At 37.3% G+C, this 21,187-nt stretch overlaps 1 protein-coding gene across 13 annotated transcripts in view; it reads left to right on the plus strand.

Annotated features, from left to right (window-relative positions):
- cacna1c (calcium channel, voltage-dependent, L type, alpha 1C subunit) overlaps positions 1–21,187 on the plus strand; it is a 129,975-nt gene that overhangs the window by 19,900 nt on the left and 88,888 nt on the right. The window lies entirely within an intron of this gene.

Consider the following 21,187-nt stretch of genomic DNA (forward strand, 5'->3'; position numbering starts at 1 on the left):
TAACACATACAGCATAAATACTAAATGCCAGCTCTCTCTGCATCCCTGAGACAAATGTTTGTTCGAGTGACTCAAGGATTTTCTGCCCTCTACCTGCTGTCTGTTGCTCCCTGCCTGTCCTCTACCAGCTGTCTGTCCCTTTCTCTCCCTGTCTGAACTATACCCGCAGTCTGTCTCTCTTCCTGTCTGTTATCCACCCACTGTATGTCCCTCTTCTGTCCATCTCTGTCTTGACAGCATGTTGAGCTTCTCCTTTAGGCTCGCTTCATTTAGACTAACGTCAGATCTCTCATTCACTCTCTTTCTCACTCACTCTCTCTGACACTCACAAACTCCCTCACAGTCACACACACGCAGACACTCATGCAGGAGATGAGTAGATAAGTGTTGAAATATTGGCGCCATCTAGCAGTTGTGCCCCAGCAAGTCATCATCACCATGGCAACTGAGAGAATTTAAATCTGTTGAAAGCCTAAAACCAAACCTTTGCAAGAAATGGTGGATGTGTTTCTACTGCAACCAAATTCAAACCCATAGTTAACATAAGTAGATGAAGCACTAAATGTTTTTGTTATTATGAAGTCCGCCAGGCAGCAGAAGCTTCAGACAGGCTGTCTAGCAAGGGCGTCAAACTCGCCCTTCACACATGTTCCAGTCCTCCCTCAGGTGAAACTGTGCGGATAAAAGACCGGCTCAATAAATAAATAAATAATATGGCAGTGTAGTCCTCCAGGTACATAAATGACAAATGTTATGGTTGGAATGATGATCAAATAAACTGTAATGTTAATAGTAAATACCTCAAATGCTTTTATAATTAGGTAGGTGACATTTCATATTAAATCATTATTTTAATTTTTTATTAGAGACATGTTAGGGTTTCTGGCACAAATTTGTTCATTTTCTTTTTCTTTTTTTTTTTGCTGTACCTCTTGTGAAATGTAAATGTGAAATTTACTAATGAGTTGTTGGTTTGCTGACGGGTCAGTATAGTTTGTGCTGCCTCATCATTCAATAACAATCTCATTGCAAATATGTTACATTGTGATCAATAAAACTGCTGTATTGCACAAACGGTTAATATGAGAAAAAACTCTGATAAAAACAAAAGTCACTGGGATCCTTCAGAAGGACATGCAGAGACACAGGTGCTACTTTTATATCAAAAGATCAAGGAAAATTTGGTCTTTCATGATATGACCTTTAAGCATCGGTTCCTTTGGTCAGGGATGAAGCTTCTTCTGACTTCACTGACACTTTGGTGAGTTTGATTTACCCGATGTACAGATTTTGTCAGCATAATTTGTGCTTGGAAAAAATGCTCATGAAGAGAATAATTATAAAGAAAGAGACATTGCCTTGTAATGTAATGCATCTTCAATATTATATAATAATGATTGATTAAAAATAAATAAATAAATAAAGAATCTGATTGGAAAGTAGTTATTTAGGGTTGGTTCATTTGCTAGCCGGCAGATTAGCTTTGGATGCGTATTTCATGGTCCATATTACCCGTATTTCATCTATGGTATTTCATCTGGTCTCGCTTTCTTTAACCTGCAAATTTTTGCTTTTGCTGACCAACAGTAAATGTGACCACACAAGTTTCTCTCTATCCACCTCATGATTTCAGTGTACTGATGTAATGATAAAATCACAGCACAGTCATGTTAGGTTTGAAATGGTAAAATGCACTTCTTGCTATAGCAAAATACATTTCCCCGCCTCGTATGCATGTTGTTTTGAAAGATAACATTCTCGCTATTCATTCCCAATGAAAACAGTTATGAAATCCTGTTAGAAAGGTGTTCTGTTGTTGTTGCTTTCATTGGGCACAAATCTGTGTTTTCCTATACTTTGTGTAATCAGACAAAGTTTTAACTGACTGAACCCTTAATGCACTTATAAACTTATAACCAAATATTTAAAATTTACAGTCAGAATGGCTAAGGTTATTAGAGTTGTTGTGCTCATTCTCTCTTCATTGGATTCATGAGGGATACGGCCATCATGAAAACTTTTCAATTTATTACACTTAATAAAGTAAAACTGCTCACAAAGGGACAGCAAGAATAATTGTTATACCTTTTGGTTTTTGCTCATTTTGTTAGAAAATGTTTAGCCTAAAGCATTGAAATTTTATCCTCTGAGAGGATGTTACATTAGTAAAACATAGACCGAATTGAGACAGATACAATAAAACTAGAAGTTCATGAAGCCTGAAGTTACATTCAGTATGTGTACATTTAAATTTTAAACCCTTTACTAATTAAATGCATAATGACATCAGTGAAGCACAATAATCATTCACAGTAGGTAGTAAGAATTTTAATTAATACTTTTTAATTAAAACTTTTATTAAAAAAGTGACAGCAAAGACATTTATAATGCTACTAAAGATTATAATGTTTTTTTTTTTTACTTTCTATTAATCAAAAAATGCCCACGGTTTCCACAAAAATATTAAGCAGCACAACATGTGACACTGAATACTGGAGTAATGGCTGCTGAAATTTGCAGCTTTGCCATCAAAGGACTAAATTACATTTTACAAATATTTTTAATTGTAATGATATTTTACAATATTACAGTTTTTACTGTATTATTAATCAAAGAAATGCAGCCTTGGTGAGCATAAGAGATCGTTCAAAAATCTTAATGACACCAAACTTTTGAAAAGTAGTGGCAACTCATGGCAAATGCCCTGTATTTTATTGTGTAATATTGTAACCTAATAAGATCAGAAAAGAAAACAAAAACATAACTTGTATTTTTCATTCCAGGTTGAAAAGGTCAAATGACAGAAACGGATGAATACAGTGTTTTTAAACCTTATTTGATTAAGCTTTGAGTTCTGGAGTAATTGCATTAGACTGAAAAGATTTCCTGTTCAGCAGGAAGACAGAAACTCATGATCATCTCTCTCTCTCTCTCTCTCTCTCTCTCTCTCTCTCTCTCTCTCTCTCTCTCTCTCTCTCTCTCTCTCTCTCTCTCTCTCTCTCTCACCCCTTTCATTTCTCCTAGACAATTTAATGCTTTTCCTGCATCTTGTTTCTCAATCAATACTAAAACAGTTAATTAGCTATCAGTCCATTTTTTGATCATCAGGACTAAATCCGTTGGGCCTTTGCTGGATTTACCGCCTCAGCAAACTGTTCGACCTGCACAACGGGCATGAAAATGTGCTTGAAAACGGGCTCAGTGGTCCGTAGTAACACTGACACTGTGTTTACACAGGCATTAGAAGGAACAAGATCCTTCAGCCATGTTGCTGCAATCAAGTCTCTCGTGACAACTTATCGTGATGGATCGTTTGGGTCCGGGCCCAATTCTGTTCTGGCACAAGGATCAGAACTTGCCTCTCTTTTCCCTGACCCATGTGCAATTAACAACCCATGTACAACTAACGTCCATTTGTATCTATAAACGACTGTATATGCACTTGTGTTTTGTTTTAGCGTTTAGCACACCAGCTGCGGCACAAGAACGGTGTCAGCTGCAGCATAACCCCGGCTAGCATGCTAACTGCTAATGCCGTGTTGTCTTACTGTACCTCTGCAGCCATCTGCTTCTCATCAGTGCTAATCACCCAAGACTCCCATAATTCCCTGTGACGGCACATAACGACACACAAACACGGGCTGCCGGTGGAAATAATAACACCGGCCATGATGCTGAGCAGCCCAAGAAAGCGAAGACCCGAGGCCCGTTCGGTCTTCCTCTCCTTTTCTGTTTCTTCCTCAATTCGCAATCTCTCTCCCGCTCTCTCGACCTTCAAGACAAATAAATGAACGGGGGAAACAGGCATGTCATGACTCTGTTATCGGCGTCCTTGGCTGATTAATCATAATGCTTGAAAAGAGCCTTACAAGTGCTCAGCGAGGCAATAAATCTACATGTGGTGAGTGAGATGGTGACTCGGGCCTTGATTAGAGGGTGCCGCTGTTTGCCTGACGTGGGATGTCGATGTCAACATTCTTTGGGTCAGAACCATTCCAGCATGGAGTGACTAAAAGTGCTGATATGACACATTTGAGACCTGAGCATTGAGATAATAAGAGCAGAAAGAGAGGCATAGCGGTGCGCTTTTAAAGGCCAGATCTTGATTTATATATCTTCCATGCATTTTTCCTTTGATTCATCCTGGATCCATATGATGGCCGATTCTTTGTGCATCGTCCTAAAGCTGCTGACTGGACGCCTCTGTATTCTCCGCAGTGCCGAGCACAGATGGACTCTATCTAAACAGTTTACTCACTCTGGCACTCTCTGACAAAAGCAGACACACACCTGCTGTTCCAGCCACATCAGCATGGCACAATGCAGCTCTCCTCCAAGGCATTAGGCCCCGGGGACTCAAACCCATAGCCCTCTGAATATTAGCCCTACGAGCATTTGGCTAATCTGTATACTGACTTAGCCCTTGGGACTTAAAGGGATAGTTCACCCAAAAGGAAAGATTCTGTCATCATTTATTAACCCTCATGTTGTTCCAAACTTGTTTCATGTTTTATTCTGTGGAACACCAAAGAAGATATTTTGATCTCAGTGATTTCATCCATACAATGAAAGTCAATAAGGTCCAGTGTTGTTTTGGACCCCATTGACTTTCATTGTATGGACAAAAACAGTTCTTTAAAATATCTTATTTTTGAAATGACATCAACCCCACTTGGACATCCTATCATATTTACATTGGCAAACCTAAATGAGTTTTTCACACTTGAAATTGTAATTTTAAACCCTGAGTTAATGTAATATTGGGTTATCTTGTTCACATTGTTCATTCCCTGAGTTAGGAATTAACTTTAAGTAGTCAGATTTCAAAATTACATTTCATCACCTTGTGTTGGTGTTCTTTTTTTGCATATTTACAAGGTGAATAACATTGATTGGACAAGTACAGAACATTTTATTAACTGCTTGTCAGTCTGTGGAAATGTCACCATGTAAATCTTTTCTGGTCTTCTTAAACACTACAACAGACGAGAAGCTACAAAAAGAAAAAAGAAAAAAAAAGACAAAAATAGAAGGAAAACAAAGATGAGCGTTTGCTGTCACTGTTCAACATTTTAACTGTCGCCTTCAGACGCTTAAACTAAACAGAGCATGAATGTTTCTGTGACTCTACAAAGCATATGAATATTTAATGAGATGTGCACTGAGGCAGTTTATGATTAGTTGTCAACTCTTGCACTACATTGTTTTACACTATGTACCTTGTCCATGAAATGAAAGGCTATGGGGTTCAATGTTGTTTGGGCACTACAATTTTGGGTTAACCCTGTAAAAACATAATCCAGTGTTAAAAAACTGACTTAACTCTATAATTTACTCTCCCATATATTGCTCCAAACCTGTATAATTATTTTCTGCTGAACACAACAGTCCATACAGTAAAAGTCAATGGGGTCCAGTGTTGTTTTTGGACAAACACTCTTCAGAATATCTTGTTTTGTGTTGCACAGAAGAAAGGTCTGGAACAACATGAGATTGAGAAAAATTTATGAACTATCACTTTAAGCAGCATGAATCAACCTAAGTTTCACCCTTTAGTCAATCTATCAGCGACATTAGCCATGCAGACACTGAGCAGATTCTGCTCAGGAACAAACTTAAAACCATGTGGATAAAATATTAACTACATTAAGCTTCAGTAACCTTCCATTTTCTGATATTGCATCTTTGCATTTTTTTTTTTAAACTGAAACAAATTATTCAAGTAATGTCCTCTGGTGGTTATATTAGACAGCTGAGAATCATGTCGTCTTGCAAATGACACGAGCAGATATTAAGTCGGCAGCAGAGACTCTTTTATTCCTGTTATTCCGAAGATGGAATTTGAATTTTCAGCAATTGGCAGCAAATTATGTGTCCTGTCTAAACCATGTAGTACTTCAGCAATAACAAGAATGTTCAGATGCAGACATTTGCCTCTCGTAGGGGCCAGATATTGCATCAAATTGACTTAAAGCCTGACTGCTGAGGTCAAAGATCTGTTTTCACTTGGTCTGTTGACGTAAATGAAGGGTCAGTTGTATTCCAACTGTATTCCAATGATGTATTGGATCTGTATGTATGGGTCTTTTAAAATGTTACTGTCCATAGTAAAACAAATGGATTTCTTTATGTATAAAAAGAGTTGTTAAAACAATTACAATGCCTTACTACACTAGTTTATCATGTTTAATGTTCCTTAGACCCCTATATTTCCTAGTATTCATTCAGTATCAAATGGACCCCTTGAAATTAAATGGACAATTGAAATGTATTGTTTTGTAACAGGAAGTTGGTGTGGGATATCGAAGTACTTGTATTTTGTATTTATACTTTTGTTTAATTGATATTCCTAGCTGTTAGGAAGAGGGACATTTTATTAGACAAAGATTTTGTTGTCATCCAATATTTTTAATGGATTTCCTGGAAGGGAATCACTGTAAACAAATGTTGTCAACATTTAGGAGGACTTCAGCATATAGATTTGCCTCGCAGACTAAACACTACAGTACAAAATTTATGAAAGCATCTTCTCCTGAAGAAGCATCTTCTGGAGAAGTGGATTAAAGCATCTAAAACCTGGCTAATTGTGTAATATATTTCTCTGTTTGTTCTTGGCGGGTTTGATCTTTCTGCTTTTCTGTTTATGCAGCTGCTCACACATACACACATGTGCATGACTCTTATCTGATTATAGATGGACAGGCTCTGGGTAGTGTACGTAAGTGGCATGTGGCCGTAATTGCGTGTATGTTAATCCTGTCCTTAATTGATTCATTATTTGAATACATTTTGAGTGGAAATATATTATCCCAGAGCACAATTTGCTGTGTTGTAATTAGTTGTAGAAGAAACGTGGCCTGCTAATGAAATGCCTGAATCTCCTCAAGGTGCCCTTCAGGTTCAGTGGAAGGTTGGCCCAGGAGGAAGTGTGGGTGTGCTTTATGCCTGATGAACTTCAGTTCTTCTGCCGAATCCAGGAATCCTGTTGGATTTAGTGAGGATGTAATTCTTCATGGAAAGTGAATAAGAGGCAGGTTTCCAAAGAGTAAAACCTCCTTTTCCTTTTTTCCTTTTTTCCTCTTTTCCTCAAACACATTGTCTCTCTTTGTACTCAAGTGTTGTTTAGATGGTTTTGGATACAGTATGTCATTTGGAGACCACAAATGAGATGCTTTCATCGCTGGAAAGACCAATGTGAGTTAAGGAAGGAAAGAAAGCATTTGGATTACTTCCACTGCTGTCAACCATGTGCTGCTTTCGGCTTAACAGGGATGGAGAACTTTTCATGACCTGATTGATTTCTATGAACAAGCTGTTAAAAGGATCATTCTTTTTATACCGTGCCTTTTGGACCTCATGATATGTAAAAAAAAAAAAAAAGTGGTTTGGATCAGATTTTTGCATCAGGATGTCTATTGCAGCTGCAGCTATTATATTTGAAATGAGTGAAAATGTGGTAAAGGTGCATGGTGCCAAAATGACTTTTAATTACGTTATTATACGTTTTATGTTTTTACATGGTGGAGCGTGTATGAGTGGACAAGCTAGATATGATGATAAAACAAATCAAGTGTTTAAATTAAGTGAGGCTTGTTTAATTTCCATTAAAATGTGTCATCTAGAAATTGATGCCATAGCTGATGAATTTACTTATTTTTGGGTTAATTTCTTGATGCTGCCAATTGTACATATACTGAGTGGAAAGAAATACTGAGGTACAATGCAAAAAATACAATGTTGAAAACGACATTGAGCAAATTTAACAGGACAAAATAGGATTTATTTAACAGATCTCAGTCAAGAGATTTTTTTTTTTTTTTTTTTTTTGAGGATGATAAGTATATATGTTATACATATTTACACTGTCAAAAAATTATTTCCTTAAGGGGTGCAACATCTTGTCACCGCAGCATTAACTTCAAAGGGATCCTTAAGTACAACTTCAGTACAACTTTGCACCTTATGTACCCCTAAAAATGTGCGTATTTGAACCTGTTCAGAAGTGTTTTTGGCAGTGTTCTTTTATGCTGCTCACCAAGGCTGCATTTATTTTATAAAAAAATAAAATAATAATAATAATAATATTACAAATTAAAATAACTTTTTCTATTTGAAAATATTTTAAAATGTAATTTATTCCTGTGATGGCAAAGCTGAATTTTCAGCGTCATTACTCCAGTCTTCAGAAATCATAATATGCTGATTTGCTGCTCAAGAAACATTTCTTATTGTTATCAATGTTGAAAACTGTTGTGCTGCTTAATATTTTGAAAAACATATATATATATATTTTAGGATTCTTTAATGAATAGAAAGTTCAAAAGAACAACATTTATTTAAAATAGAAATATTTTGTGAAATTATAAACTGTCTTTACTGCCTCTTTTGATAAATTTAATGCTTCCTTGCTGTTGCTCAATTGACCCCAAACTTTGTGGAATTGGAAGGGTGCGTGTGTGCGCGTGTGCGCGCGCGCGTGTGTGTGTGTGTGTGTGTGTGTGTGTGTGTGTGTGTGTAAATAAACAATTGAACTCAATCCTCTTGAGAGAAATTTTAGTCCATGTTTTGAATGTAATGTGAGATCATTTTCCTCAGGGCAAGAAATACAGTGAATGTGTATAATTAATAATTCAAGATCGTTTTGACAGTACAGTGTGGTCAATGCTAATATATTTACACTCCAGAATCAATATTTTAACAGCGATATTGCACTGTGATCCAAAATATCATATCAGAAGAAAAATAATCTTTCTGAGTCATTGTTTTAGATTTAACAAATACCTTCTTGATGTGAATAGTGTTTTATAACAAATTAAAACCAAATCAGTGTTGACCTGCCAAGAGTTTAGAGATTCTTATCAGTCTGTATAAATTAGTTTTTTTTTTGTTTTTTTTTTGGAGTTGGATCATTGCTGCCATCATATTTGAGCCTAAATAAAAAAAAAGGCATGTCTAGTCGGCTCGTTCTCCTTAAAATCAGGACCAGAATCCTGTCCCTCCAACCAGAACTGAACTAAATGAATAACTCAATTGTATTTGAGCCGTAATGGATGTCTCTGCTCTGGTGAAAGATCCAGTTGCACATTCCAACAGGACACAAACCTCAGTTTAACACGTCTGATTAATACAGTCGGCAGTTTGATCACTGGGGAACAGGTAGTGGTTGAGCGCTGGGGCTGGGCTGCAGCCAGAAGTAATGTATCGGGATTTGTATTCATTACAGATACACTGTGGGCTCTCCTGTCTCGGTGCCAGGATAAGAGAGATGGAAGACCGGCCCGGTGCTCTATGAGCACAAGGAGCGAGTGAGCACACTACTGGAATATGAATAAGAGAGAGAGAGAGGGAGGGGGGCAGATTCATTTTCCTATTGTCAGCTTCAGCTTTCGCTCTATCAGTATCCTGCTCACCTTTTTGGAGGTGCCAAGCAGCTTTGTGGGTGTAATCTCATGTTAAACCTCTGCTTTTTCTCAGAAATGTACTGCTTCATTTGAAGTGTGATCTTTTATCCCTAAATCTCAGCAGCGGTCTTGTAAAATATGATATGAGACATGTAGGTTCTGACCTTAGAGCAGCTGATGTGTCAGGCAGATGGTGCTGAGGGTCTTTGGGCCCCCTTACCTGTTATAAACACACTGGTCCTGGTTGTAAAATCATTCTAATGATGTAAATGTCTTTCCCAGCACACCCTTGTCTTGCTCTGAATTATCAGCAGTTGCAGTTCATTTCCAGTAACTTTTTAAGTCGACATTAAATCAAATTTGACAATTTTCTTTAAAAATCCCTAAAATCCTTCAGTAATATAGTATAGTAACCTTTTTAGTTAAATTCCACATTAAGTTAATTTTAAATATTTAATATACACTGTATGTAATCTTTAAGTAGTAGACTAATTAAAAAAATGAACATGAACTGATAACAATCAAAAATATATATTGACTGGAAATAAATCTGAATGCACTTTTAAAGCCAATGTGAATGCAATGCGAATAATTGTTTAATTTTTTTATGCTGTGTTTCATTTGAGATACATTCATTTTAAGGGGTGATGAACTGAGAAAGCAAATTTTCCTTGAGCTTTTGACATATAAGAGGTCATCATACTATAAGAATATCCTGTAAGTTTCAGAACTGAAAACTTCCTTGTTTGCCCAATGAAAGCTTTTATTGACATCAGGCACAGCAAACGACAGGTTTTTCAAAGTGGGGATCTATGACGTCAAAGGGTGTCAAACACTGCCTCCGAAGTTAAAGTCCAACTGAAATCAAAATTGACCCCATTTACTTTGTTAGCGCATATTACTAGTCTTGTGGTGAACAATTAATCCGTGCAAGTTAAAACACAGAAAAAAATTGTTTGCCGTCGTATTCTTTAATCAAAGTCTGAAAAGTTACTTCCGGTCTGGAATGGCGTCCCTTCTCTGATGACGTAGGTTTGAGGACTTGGCTTCAAATTGTTAGTCTGTAATGAGCGAGAGATGGAGAGGAGGAGCGCTAGAGTAAAACCCTACCCTCTGTTCAATATTCCGTTTTACTGGGAAATACATCACAGCACTGAAGAAAAGTCGTTTGCAACTTCCGGTTCACGCGGACTTTAAGATCAACGCCTACTTCAACACTGCCTGCTTAGCCCCTCCCACCGATTCGCGCATTACATCAAACTCTTTATAATATGGAAAACTGTTATTCAATCATATCAGTGGGCGTTTACTTCCAAGTCTTCAATGCGGCACTCCCATAAAAACCGTTCAGGAGCTAGGCTCAAAACCAGGGTTGAAAATAGCCTATTACTAATTCATTTTGATGTTTTTGAATGTAAAAACCAAGCGAACGTCCTAAGTTGACCTCAGACAACAATATAAAAAAATGAACCCATGACCCCTTTAATTCATTTCAGCAATTATGTGTACATCACATTTGCTGCATTACATTGTATTATGAATTCATACATTTAATTCCGGTCCACTAATTTGATTGGACAAGTGTCCCAAGAGTTTTACGTGGTTTGTAAAGTTGTATCCGAACAATAAATTTTTTTAATTAAAAATGTAAACCTATGCATGGATGAATTGTTCACAATAAGATCATTAAGATTCATTTAGAAAAGAGATGAAAGGGTGAATTTCCATTTAAGTTTTTGGGAACCTCTTTTATGCTAAATATTTTTTTCTTTCAGATATAGATAACAATACAGTAGTTAACGGTCTTGTAACGGTCCTACTGTTTAATGCTGTCTTTACATTTCCCCATACATTTCATATTGGCATTTAAAACAGCAGCACGTGTGAACATTGGCCTCAAACAAACAGGACTCTGGGCTGCAGCCTGACCTAAGTTTGCTTTGCTTTTCCTGTCATTGTACCCATAAGCAGCCCTTAGGCTTTTCATCTAATGTTCTAGCTCAAAGGAATGAGGTAAGACTCTTCAGGGTCAATAGAGAAGTCATTTCAGGACTGGCAGAGATGTTGAATTATCAAGCTTGCACTTTTTTTTTCTTCTCTGTTGCGCTTTCCTTTCACTGTTGCTTTTGACTCTCTGCCTGTCTGCGGTTTGTGTGCGTAACAGATGTCAATGACGGCGTCTCTGTGAGTCTGGCAGTTCGTTTTTATTTTATAGTTGAGCCTTCCCCTAAGTAGTTTTTCAAAGAACTATCTGACCCTTTCCGTGAAATAAATCCTGGAAGAACCATTTCCGAGGGTTAGGGTAATATCAGAGGAATGACAGCCGTAGTTTCCCCGCAAAGGCTTGATTCACTCGTTTTTATGATCAGAAATGGCTAGGAATTTTTTCCACCTCCTCATTTCTCATTTCGCCCCCACCAGCCCACCCTTTCTCATGTGACCTTTCACCATTCCCTTCTAACACACACACACACACACACACACACACACACACACAGGTGTGCAGAAGGGTCAGTGCGGTCCCAAACCTTCCTCTTCGTCTTCTTGGACCCCAAAATAACTCTGCTGTTCTAATTAACGTAATTAATTTCACTTATAGCAGTTAATTATTTCAGAATGGGTGAAGAACAGAGCGCTGGAATGAAGTGAGAGAGCGAGAGATGAAAAGAGAGAAGGTGGTGGTCTCAGGAGTCTGTCTAATCTTGGTTTAGGGCAGTGGAGGAAGATTAGAGCTACTCATGCACTCCTGAAGAAAAGACGTGAACCCAATTACATCTTCTGTCTTTTTTTCTGCTTCTCTCCCTATTTTAGCCCTCCTGAGTGCTGCCGTGAGCGCCTGTGTGTAATGATGACTGTTAAACTGGCTAATAACATCTCAGAACTGAAAAGAGTTTAGGTCAGCTCAACCCAGTTCCTGTTACAGTCCTGTTACAGGTGGTCAAATATGCATACTTCCTTGCTACTACACAGTATGCAAACAGCAGTATGAGTAGGCTATTCGAATATCCAGTATGATCATGATATAGTAGGCAAGCAGTAGCAGTACCAGAATGACCTACAGCCTCAGATGAGATTCAGAAGTGTACAAACAGTGGCTATTTTACCATCTTATGAGGCCACAGGTGCTGGGGAACCTTCATATTTAAAAAGTTGGTGGAGAACTGTGAGCTAGGAAGCTCTCATCAAGTATAAAGGCCTGTTCACACCAAGAATGATGACTATAAAGATAACTCTATTAGCGTCCGCACCAACAGGTGATAATGTTCTGTTATTATAAGTAAAAACAAACAAAAATCTTTTAGTGAATCCAGTGACATCATTCTTCTGTGTTGTTTATCATTATAGTTGTGGTGTGGACTTTCTTATTCTCACAGAATTGGAACGATTGTCAAAACCTGGACGTGACTGAAAATCACATGGGTCAAAGGGCAATGCCAATGATTTTATGTCTTGGAATGTATTTATACTACACACCAGTGTACTTACAGAAAAGTCCAAAAGTTATTCATCAAAAGCAGAAATACTTAAAATCAAAACACTTAAAGGGATAGTTCACCCCAAAATTTTAATTCTTTACTTACCCTTGAGTTGTTCCAACCGTGTATGAATTTCTTTTTTCTGCCAAACACAAAAGAAGATATTTTGAAGAATATGGGTAACCAAACAGTTGATGGACCACATTGACTTCCATAGTATGAAAAAAGGGGGGAAAAATCCATCAACTTTTTGGTTTCTGACATTCTTCCAAATATCTTCTTTTGTGTTCAGCAGAAGAAAGAAATTCATACAGGTTTGGAACAACTTAAGAGTGAGTAAATGATGACAGAATTTTCATTTTTGGGTGAACTATCCCTTTATATTAAAATATAGGAAATTGGATGCTGCATTCACATAGTGTTTGAGATTGACAACTGTTTTACATACAGGTGTGAATCTCCAATTTGTCCTGTTCATACTACAGTGGACGAGAGCATGATTCAATAGTGTCTGTGACATTGGGTAACCGAAGTCAGTTCTCTTCTGTAACTTGTGAGTAATACCTGTAACCATCTGCTTTTAAAGTGCCGCACGAGATGTGATCGTTTTTTGCATGTCCAAATGCTCCTTTAGATCCCAAAAGCAAACAACAATGGTTGAACCTGTGAAACTTTTCACAATCACTTCCTTCTGCAGTGCGACACCATTGAGGGTCAAAGGAATTATAACTTACCTTATGAACTGCAGCCTTTTTTCTCTTCTCTTTCTCATTGCAAGGAATGCAGTAGAATGACAATCAAAGTTTTTTTGGATTCAGACCTATTCAAACCACAAGGGACACATCACTACGGCATGATGAAAAGACTAGTGCCTTATTAGCCAAAACAGCAGAGAGTTGGACCAGGAAATAGTATAACTGGAAGTTCGATGCGTCAAGCAAATAGTGACTGATATGTATGTGATGTGCTGTATTGTGTCTTTAAGTATGTCATTGTTATTCTAAACTGCATTTAGGTTCCCTCTCAGAAAAAAAATTGCAACAATTCTAGAGTACAACACCTTATCACCACGGCAGTACCTTTTTACTCCTAAATGGTTCATAATAGTACCTTATGTGGGTACATATTACAACTCTGAGGCAGTAATATGCACTTTTTAAGATAAGGGCAACTTTGTACCTTTAAGGGTACTGCCCCAACAACAAGCTGTTGTACCCCAAAAGGCTTCTTTTTTTTTTTCTGACAGTATAGTTGCTGTGTAGTTTATGTCATTTTGATTCAAATTTAATTGTCCTGTGCTACTTTCCTCTTTTTTTCTTGCTTTTTTCTGTTTAGCACATATCAACCCAAATTCTAACTTTAGTTATAACTCCTGAAAATGTTTGCTTGTCACATTGTCATGGTCACATTCTTTCATAACTAAACAAGAATGACAACTGTGTTCTGCTGTTTTGAACGTAACCACAGTTTCACCTGCATAGTATTTAAGGGCAACAAAAGGTGTGTGAATTTACCCAAAGAAAATTTGCATTTAAAAATTCACTTCAAAGATTGCCACATACCCTTCACATCACGTCACAGAAGAGGGGAAAATTGTTTAGAGAAAGACAGGAAGAGATAGGGTGAATGAGTTGGACAGAACAGATAGAAAGGAAGAGATGATATTGGCAATGGCGTATGGAGAGAAGAGAGAGAGAGAGCAGAAGAGATGGTCTGATGAGTTATGTATAATTCAGTAAGTTATACATTATTAAAGAGAGTTCATATTTAGCTGTTACACACACAGGCATAAATTAAGAGAAAGAGGGAGAAAGCACGGACAGAATGAGAGAAATGAAGATGAGATGAAGTCGGTCTGAATGTGTGTGTGAGGATTTAGGAGAGAAACGCGGATGTTCAGATCAGCATTAATGCTCCGGGTTAAACGCAGCGTTAATCTGGACCTGCGAGGTTTGTGCTGCGAGGCTCTTTTCGTGACGGAGATTACCGAATCCCTCTGCACACTCCGGGCCAAATTCCAGTACAGAATTCCAGGACTCTCATTCATGTCTTGACTTGACTTTTCTTCTAGAAGCATCGAATTCCATAAAAACCAGCTGCACTTTGGTTGGATTTAAACAGGCCAAACTGCATCACGATGGAACATTTTACTCAGTGTATGAAAGGCCTCATGACGGCATATGTATATATGCGTCCAATATATATGAGGCAGTCGTTCAGACCGTCTGCAAATGCAGATTTGTGGTTTGGGTTGGAATCAAGTTCAGTTCAGGATCAAGTGCCAATTTTCCAGTTTCCATTCCAGTTTTTGGGTCTTTTTTTATTGTGAAAGCAGTAGTTAATTTAAAGTCCTGTTAAGCCATGGGGCATCAAATAAACAAAAAAGATTAAGTATAGGTTCTAAAATTAACACTCGCCAAATGCAAGTAAAAAATGGCTTCGGCGAGTAAATTCGACGAGTTTCTGGCCAGTTGGCTGGTAACTTTTTAAAGAATTGCAAAATAATGAATGATTTACATTGTAAGAACAATAGTCTGACCCTTTTTGGTGTAAACAATGACCATGAATAAATTCAAAAAGTGTGCAAATTATGCTGTCAATTCAGGGAACGTTTTTAAAGGCACTTCTGCTTTTCTGTTTTTTAGCTATAGGCCATCTATCGTAAATACGTTTTAAACAAAACACAGAATGACAATGACAGTATTTGTATTTTATCAATGCACTATATGCATTCTGACTACTATTAGTACAATGGTAGTAGTTACTGAAACGTTGCTTAAATGTTGTTTAAATGTTCCAGTGATTAATATTTCATACATGTTTTTTTTTGTTTTTTTATATGTCCCACAGTCATGCGCACAGTAGATAGCTTAAATGATGTGACTTGTTGATGTGAGGTGTGTTTTAACTTTTACAATCAGACATCTGAATTTCATCTTATGTACTATCTGATAAAACTGGCAAAAATACAAAACAAAATCCCATTGGTTTAAATTAAACATTGAATAACATTATTGTTTTAACTCAAGAAATTCATAGCAACACACTTTCAGCACTACTTCAAAACCGAAACACACAAATACGAGGAGCATAATAAGTTTGTCTTTTTGTCGTAGCGAAATAACAATAAAAAGGAATCTCATTGTGTGGGTTACTTCTTCTGTATGAAAGTGTGCTTAAATTTCATTGTAGATGTGTCCGAGTCTAAGCTACGATCACTGCCATCTCTCTGGAATCCCTCACTCTCTGGCACCTACCCATGTGTGTCTGTGTTGATGACCAATATTAAACAGACATGCTTTGAACTCCATAGTGACTGATGTATGTTTCTTAAAATAACTGGACTGTGACCTTATCTCCTGGTCCTGTTGTCTAAATGTTTGTGAGCAGTCTTGTTTTAGGACATCAGGAACGGATGGAAAGAATAAAAAACATTATCCCAAGAAAGAAAAAGAAAGGGAACGGGGGATATACGTTTGCTTATATAACCACACTCATTGTAGTGCAAATACTTTTTTTTAACCTCATCCCAGTAAAACCATTGTAAGAAATAGAACAATTAAATGAATGCAAAGTTATAATTGTTGCAGTTTTCAGCGAAAGCCTTGAGCAGTACCTCAGGAGGACTACTTGCAACATGACCTAACTAGAGACAGTAAAACTAATTCTAAGCAAGTAATTTGTCTGTTCACACTAAAAGTAGAAAGGCTATACGACACAACACAAAGCAGATCAGAACATGTTTCATATCATATTCACTATATGTTAGTGTGTCGGGGCAGATTATTTTCTAATCTATAGCTTGTCGATAAAAAAGATGAATGAATGAGACGGCAGCATTTTAGTGGTTAAATGAAAGTCAGTTTGAAATCAAAACTGAACCTATTTACTTAATTAATGTATGTTACTATTATTGTTGACTATGGCTGAATTTTTTATGAACCACCATTTATTTATTTTTCTCTACACCATTATTCTGTCCCATCCCATCCCATCCTATCCTTTCGAATTCTACACTATATGATATAATTTGATTTATTTATTTAACAGATGATGTCAATGATTTTCAGGGGCTAAATAATTTTGCTGCTGCTGTGCACCACTGTTTTGCTGTCCCCGGTGTGTGTATGTGAATATCTCAGGATGTGAGTGTGCGTTAGTATTTCAGAAATGTGAGTGTGGTTATTTGTCTCAGGTGTGCAAATGTATCTGTCTGTCTCAGGTGTATCTGTGTGTACGTCTCAGGTGTGTGATTGTGTGTGTTTGTTGCCTCAGGTGTGTGCGTATATGTTAATGCTGAATGACGGCTAATTATGTGAGAACACATCCTGGGGCGTGTAAACATGTTGGTGTTGGCGCCCTGCTTTGTTAAGGTTTTGGTCATGTTTTGGTGTGTGTGCTATGGCTGAAGGACCAGTGAAGCGTGATTGAGCTGCTTGATCTGATTGGCTGGCTTTGATAGCAGTGATGTAATTGAACAGATGGTAATGGATGACACCTTCAGTGTGCCCCGCCTACTCTTCTCATGCCACACACACACACACACACAGCAATGGCAGAGTTTTTGAATGTGCATCCTAACACAAGCACTGCTGTTGTTTTGTCTGTATCTCTCTCTAGCAAACACTCTTTGTGACAGTGTCTTTCATCTGTGTGTGTATGAGAGAGTGTCAAAAAATCAGGTGGCCAAAGCCCTGTGTGTATCTCATCTTTATTATCCTGTCATTGGCTAATTTTCTTCTCAGTAGCTGGGTCTTTTCTCACTGATTATTTTATTATTTTGATATATTTTAGCTTTATGGCTTCAGAACATCATCAACTCCATTTCCCACAATTCCCTACTGAGTCATGAACAGTGAGTATTTCATGCTTTACAGCTCACTGCTGCATGTGTGACATCATCGAGCAATGACTCAGTGCCACATTAACTTGGCACACATAAAGTCAAAATTAAACTTTTATGATGCACTGCTCAACCTCACTTTAAAGGGCTTTGTTCCACACATAATATTCTGATACATTACAATTATTTAAAATTTTCCGAATATTAATAAACCCATTGACCTAACAGAGTTTATAGTGTCTCATCTGAATGAAGGAAACTTAGTTCACCAAGATGCGTTACAAGATCTGTTGATGCCACCACATACAGATCTTTCGCTCTCTCTGTCACTTCTTCTGTCTCTCACTCTTGCATTCTGTTACCTTACCTCAGAAAGAAAGATGACACTTTCTCTCATGAATCTGGGTTATTCTGGCCTTGTATCTCTGCAGATGAATTTTAAACAGGATGTTATTAATACTGTGTTGTGTGTGTGTGTGTGTGTGTGTGTGTGTGTGTGTGTGTGTGTGTGTGTGTGTGTGTGTGTGTGTGTGTGTGTGTGTGTGTGTGTGTGTGTGTGTGTGTGTGTGTGTGTGTGTGTGTGTGTGTGTGTGTGTGTCAGTCAGTGTTCTGGGTCCACAGGGTCCCGTGTCTCTTTCTGTGTTTGGATCTTTCTGCAAGTAATGTTGTACTAGGTTTTGCCCCCTCTGCCACACTATTAAAATCTTAATCTCAATTTCTATAATATATCGATAATTAATGATTATTGATCTTTGAATAGATTAAGATGCTTGCAGAGGCCAAGGGGTCAGATTTGGTTGGTTAGCATTGTCCAATTTGTGTCTTTTTCCACTGATGGCAATTCAAAAGTAGCTGTGTACATCGAAAAATACTTTTTTCTTTTCTTTTTTTTTGCAAGCAACAAACCATGTCATGTTTTAGATTCCGTCACCTTTACAGAAAAATCAACATTGAACTTTTAAACATGTTATTCAGTGTTTTTAGCATTTAAAAATTACTGTTTCTCAGACACCACGTGGTCTATGCTTTACAGAAAAACTCTATCAAAGGTATATAGAAGAGATGACAAAGACAGTGAACTGACTAGATACAAGTGAATGGGTAACCTGCTTATATTCTGCTTTATGCTGCTGTAGTTTCATATTTTCTCCCCTCTAAATATCCCAGTCATTTTATGTCAGTCAGATTGTCCCTTACTGGCTAAAACCCCAAATTCAAAATCTTTGAATATTACATGAAATCAATAATAATAAAAAAAGGATTTTAAATACAGAAATGTCGGCCCTCTGAAAAGTATAATCATGCATATGTATATAGTTATATAAACTAAATATATTAGTTTCACCTCTTAATTTGAATTACTGAAATACATGAACTTTTGCACGGTATTCAAATTTTTCGAGTTTCACCTGTACTTCTTTTGAATAAGTTCGACCTTCAAGAAAACACATGAATGTGTGTAGTATGAATGTAATCCTGATGTGCTAAATTTTTTGTCATACTGTTTTTGCCTTCTATATAGTATGGAAGTGTGCAACATATATGAGACTATTAAAGGGATAGTTCACTTTGAAATAAATTTTTGGTATGTTTTAGCTTACCTCAAGGGCATCCAAGATGTAGGTGTCTTTTTTTCCGCAGTAGTTTCAATTTTTATATTTTTAGGTTAAACCGTTAGGTTAAATTGTCTGTCAGTCATATAATGCAGGTCTATGGTCACCACCTCAAAGAGCATGCACAGAGTCCAAATTAAAACAATTCCCCATCGTCCAAATTAAACAATTCCCCATCGTAAGTACACGAAATATGCGGTTTGTGTGAGAAAACGAACAGTATTTATATAGTTTGTACCTCTTATACACAGCCATGTCGAAGTGATCTGATCTGACGTGTACGCAGACTGGTGCATAGATATATACACACTAGATGTCGCCTTGTCTACGGCAGTTCATTGGAACGAATGTCTTTAAGGCGACATCTAGTGTATATATCTATGCACCAGTCTGCATACACGTCAGATCAGATCACTTCGACATGGCTGTGTATAAGAGGTACAAACTATATAAATACTGTTCGTTTTCTCACACAAACCGCTCGTTTCGTGTCTTAGGCCATCAATGTGTACTTACGATGGGGAATTGTTTAATTTGGACGACGGGGAATTGTTTTAATTTGGACTCTGTGCATGCTCTTTGAGACAGTGACCATCGACCTGCATTATATGACTGACAGACAAGAACGGTTTGACCTAAAAATATCAAAATTGAAACTACTGCGGAAAAAAAGACACCTACATCTTGGATGCCCTTGAGGTAAGCTAAAACATACCAAAAATGAATTTCAAAGTGAACTATCCCTTTAATCCCACCCCTATAGCACTCCCTTAACACCTCCAAACAATGCCACAGTGTCATTGATGAAAAGGTCTATTTATCTTTGTTGTAACAAAGATTGTTTTTTCGTACAGTCATGGTCAGATCATCATCTGACATCCACTGCTGTGATGCAACAGTGAAAAAGCTCTTACTGTACAGCTCAGAGAGAAAGTGAACGAGTGTATGTGTTTTTGTGTGGCGAGATGAATATATGAATGGTGATGCTGACTCATAAAACAGTATGCGAAAGAGTGTGCGACTGTGGTGTTAAAATGCACTCATCCATGCAGTGCACTAGATTAACACATGCTGAGGGATATGTGTGTTTGCTTAGTTGCTGGAGTCAAAATGATGACATATGGTCAAAAATGCAATATTTTGAAAAAATAAATAAATAAATTATCCTTTGCCCAATCTTCCCCTCCTTGATTTTGTTTCTGCCTCTTTTTTGCTCATCCAGTACTTACGTAGCTACTTACAAAATGTTGAATAAATAAATGTACTTACATATTTAAAATAGTTCATTGGTAAGAAAATATATAGGTAAATAAAAATGCCATTTGCTAAAAGCTTTTTTATTCATTCATTCCATTGTCATGTTCATGACTAAAATATAAAGACAATTCATTTTGTTTTTCTTTCAAATTTTTTTTGTTTTTTTTCCATTGCTTATATTGCTCATTGATCTGTTCACTTTGTCTTTTATGTGTGTCCATTGTAGTGTTCATTAATTTGATTCTGCTAGTTAAAATACAAGGTTAAACTTTTTTTAAAGTCACCCTTTATTCAAAAGCTCTGAGAGAAGCCCAATACTGATCTCAGATCAGAAGAAAAGGGGATCCCCTGGTGTCTGGGATGCGGTTGCAGAATGTGATTGAATCTCAGTTCATCCATCCATCAGCAATATGGATTCCAAACCGAACAGCTTTAGTGGCTGTCAGAGCTGATGGCTCATACTTTTGAAGGTTTTCAGTGAGGTGCAGATTTGATATGCGTGTATGATTGTGGGATTTGAAATGTGGTGGTTTTTTGTGTGTTTTTTTTACGTCCTCTTTCCTTTGGGTGAATTCAAGTTTGCAAGTGTACATGTGT

The sequence above is a fragment of the Leuciscus leuciscus genome (assembly GCF_965113295.1).
Source record: "Leuciscus leuciscus genome assembly, chromosome: 4".
NCBI lineage: Eukaryota > Metazoa > Chordata > Actinopteri > Cypriniformes > Leuciscidae > Leuciscus > Leuciscus leuciscus.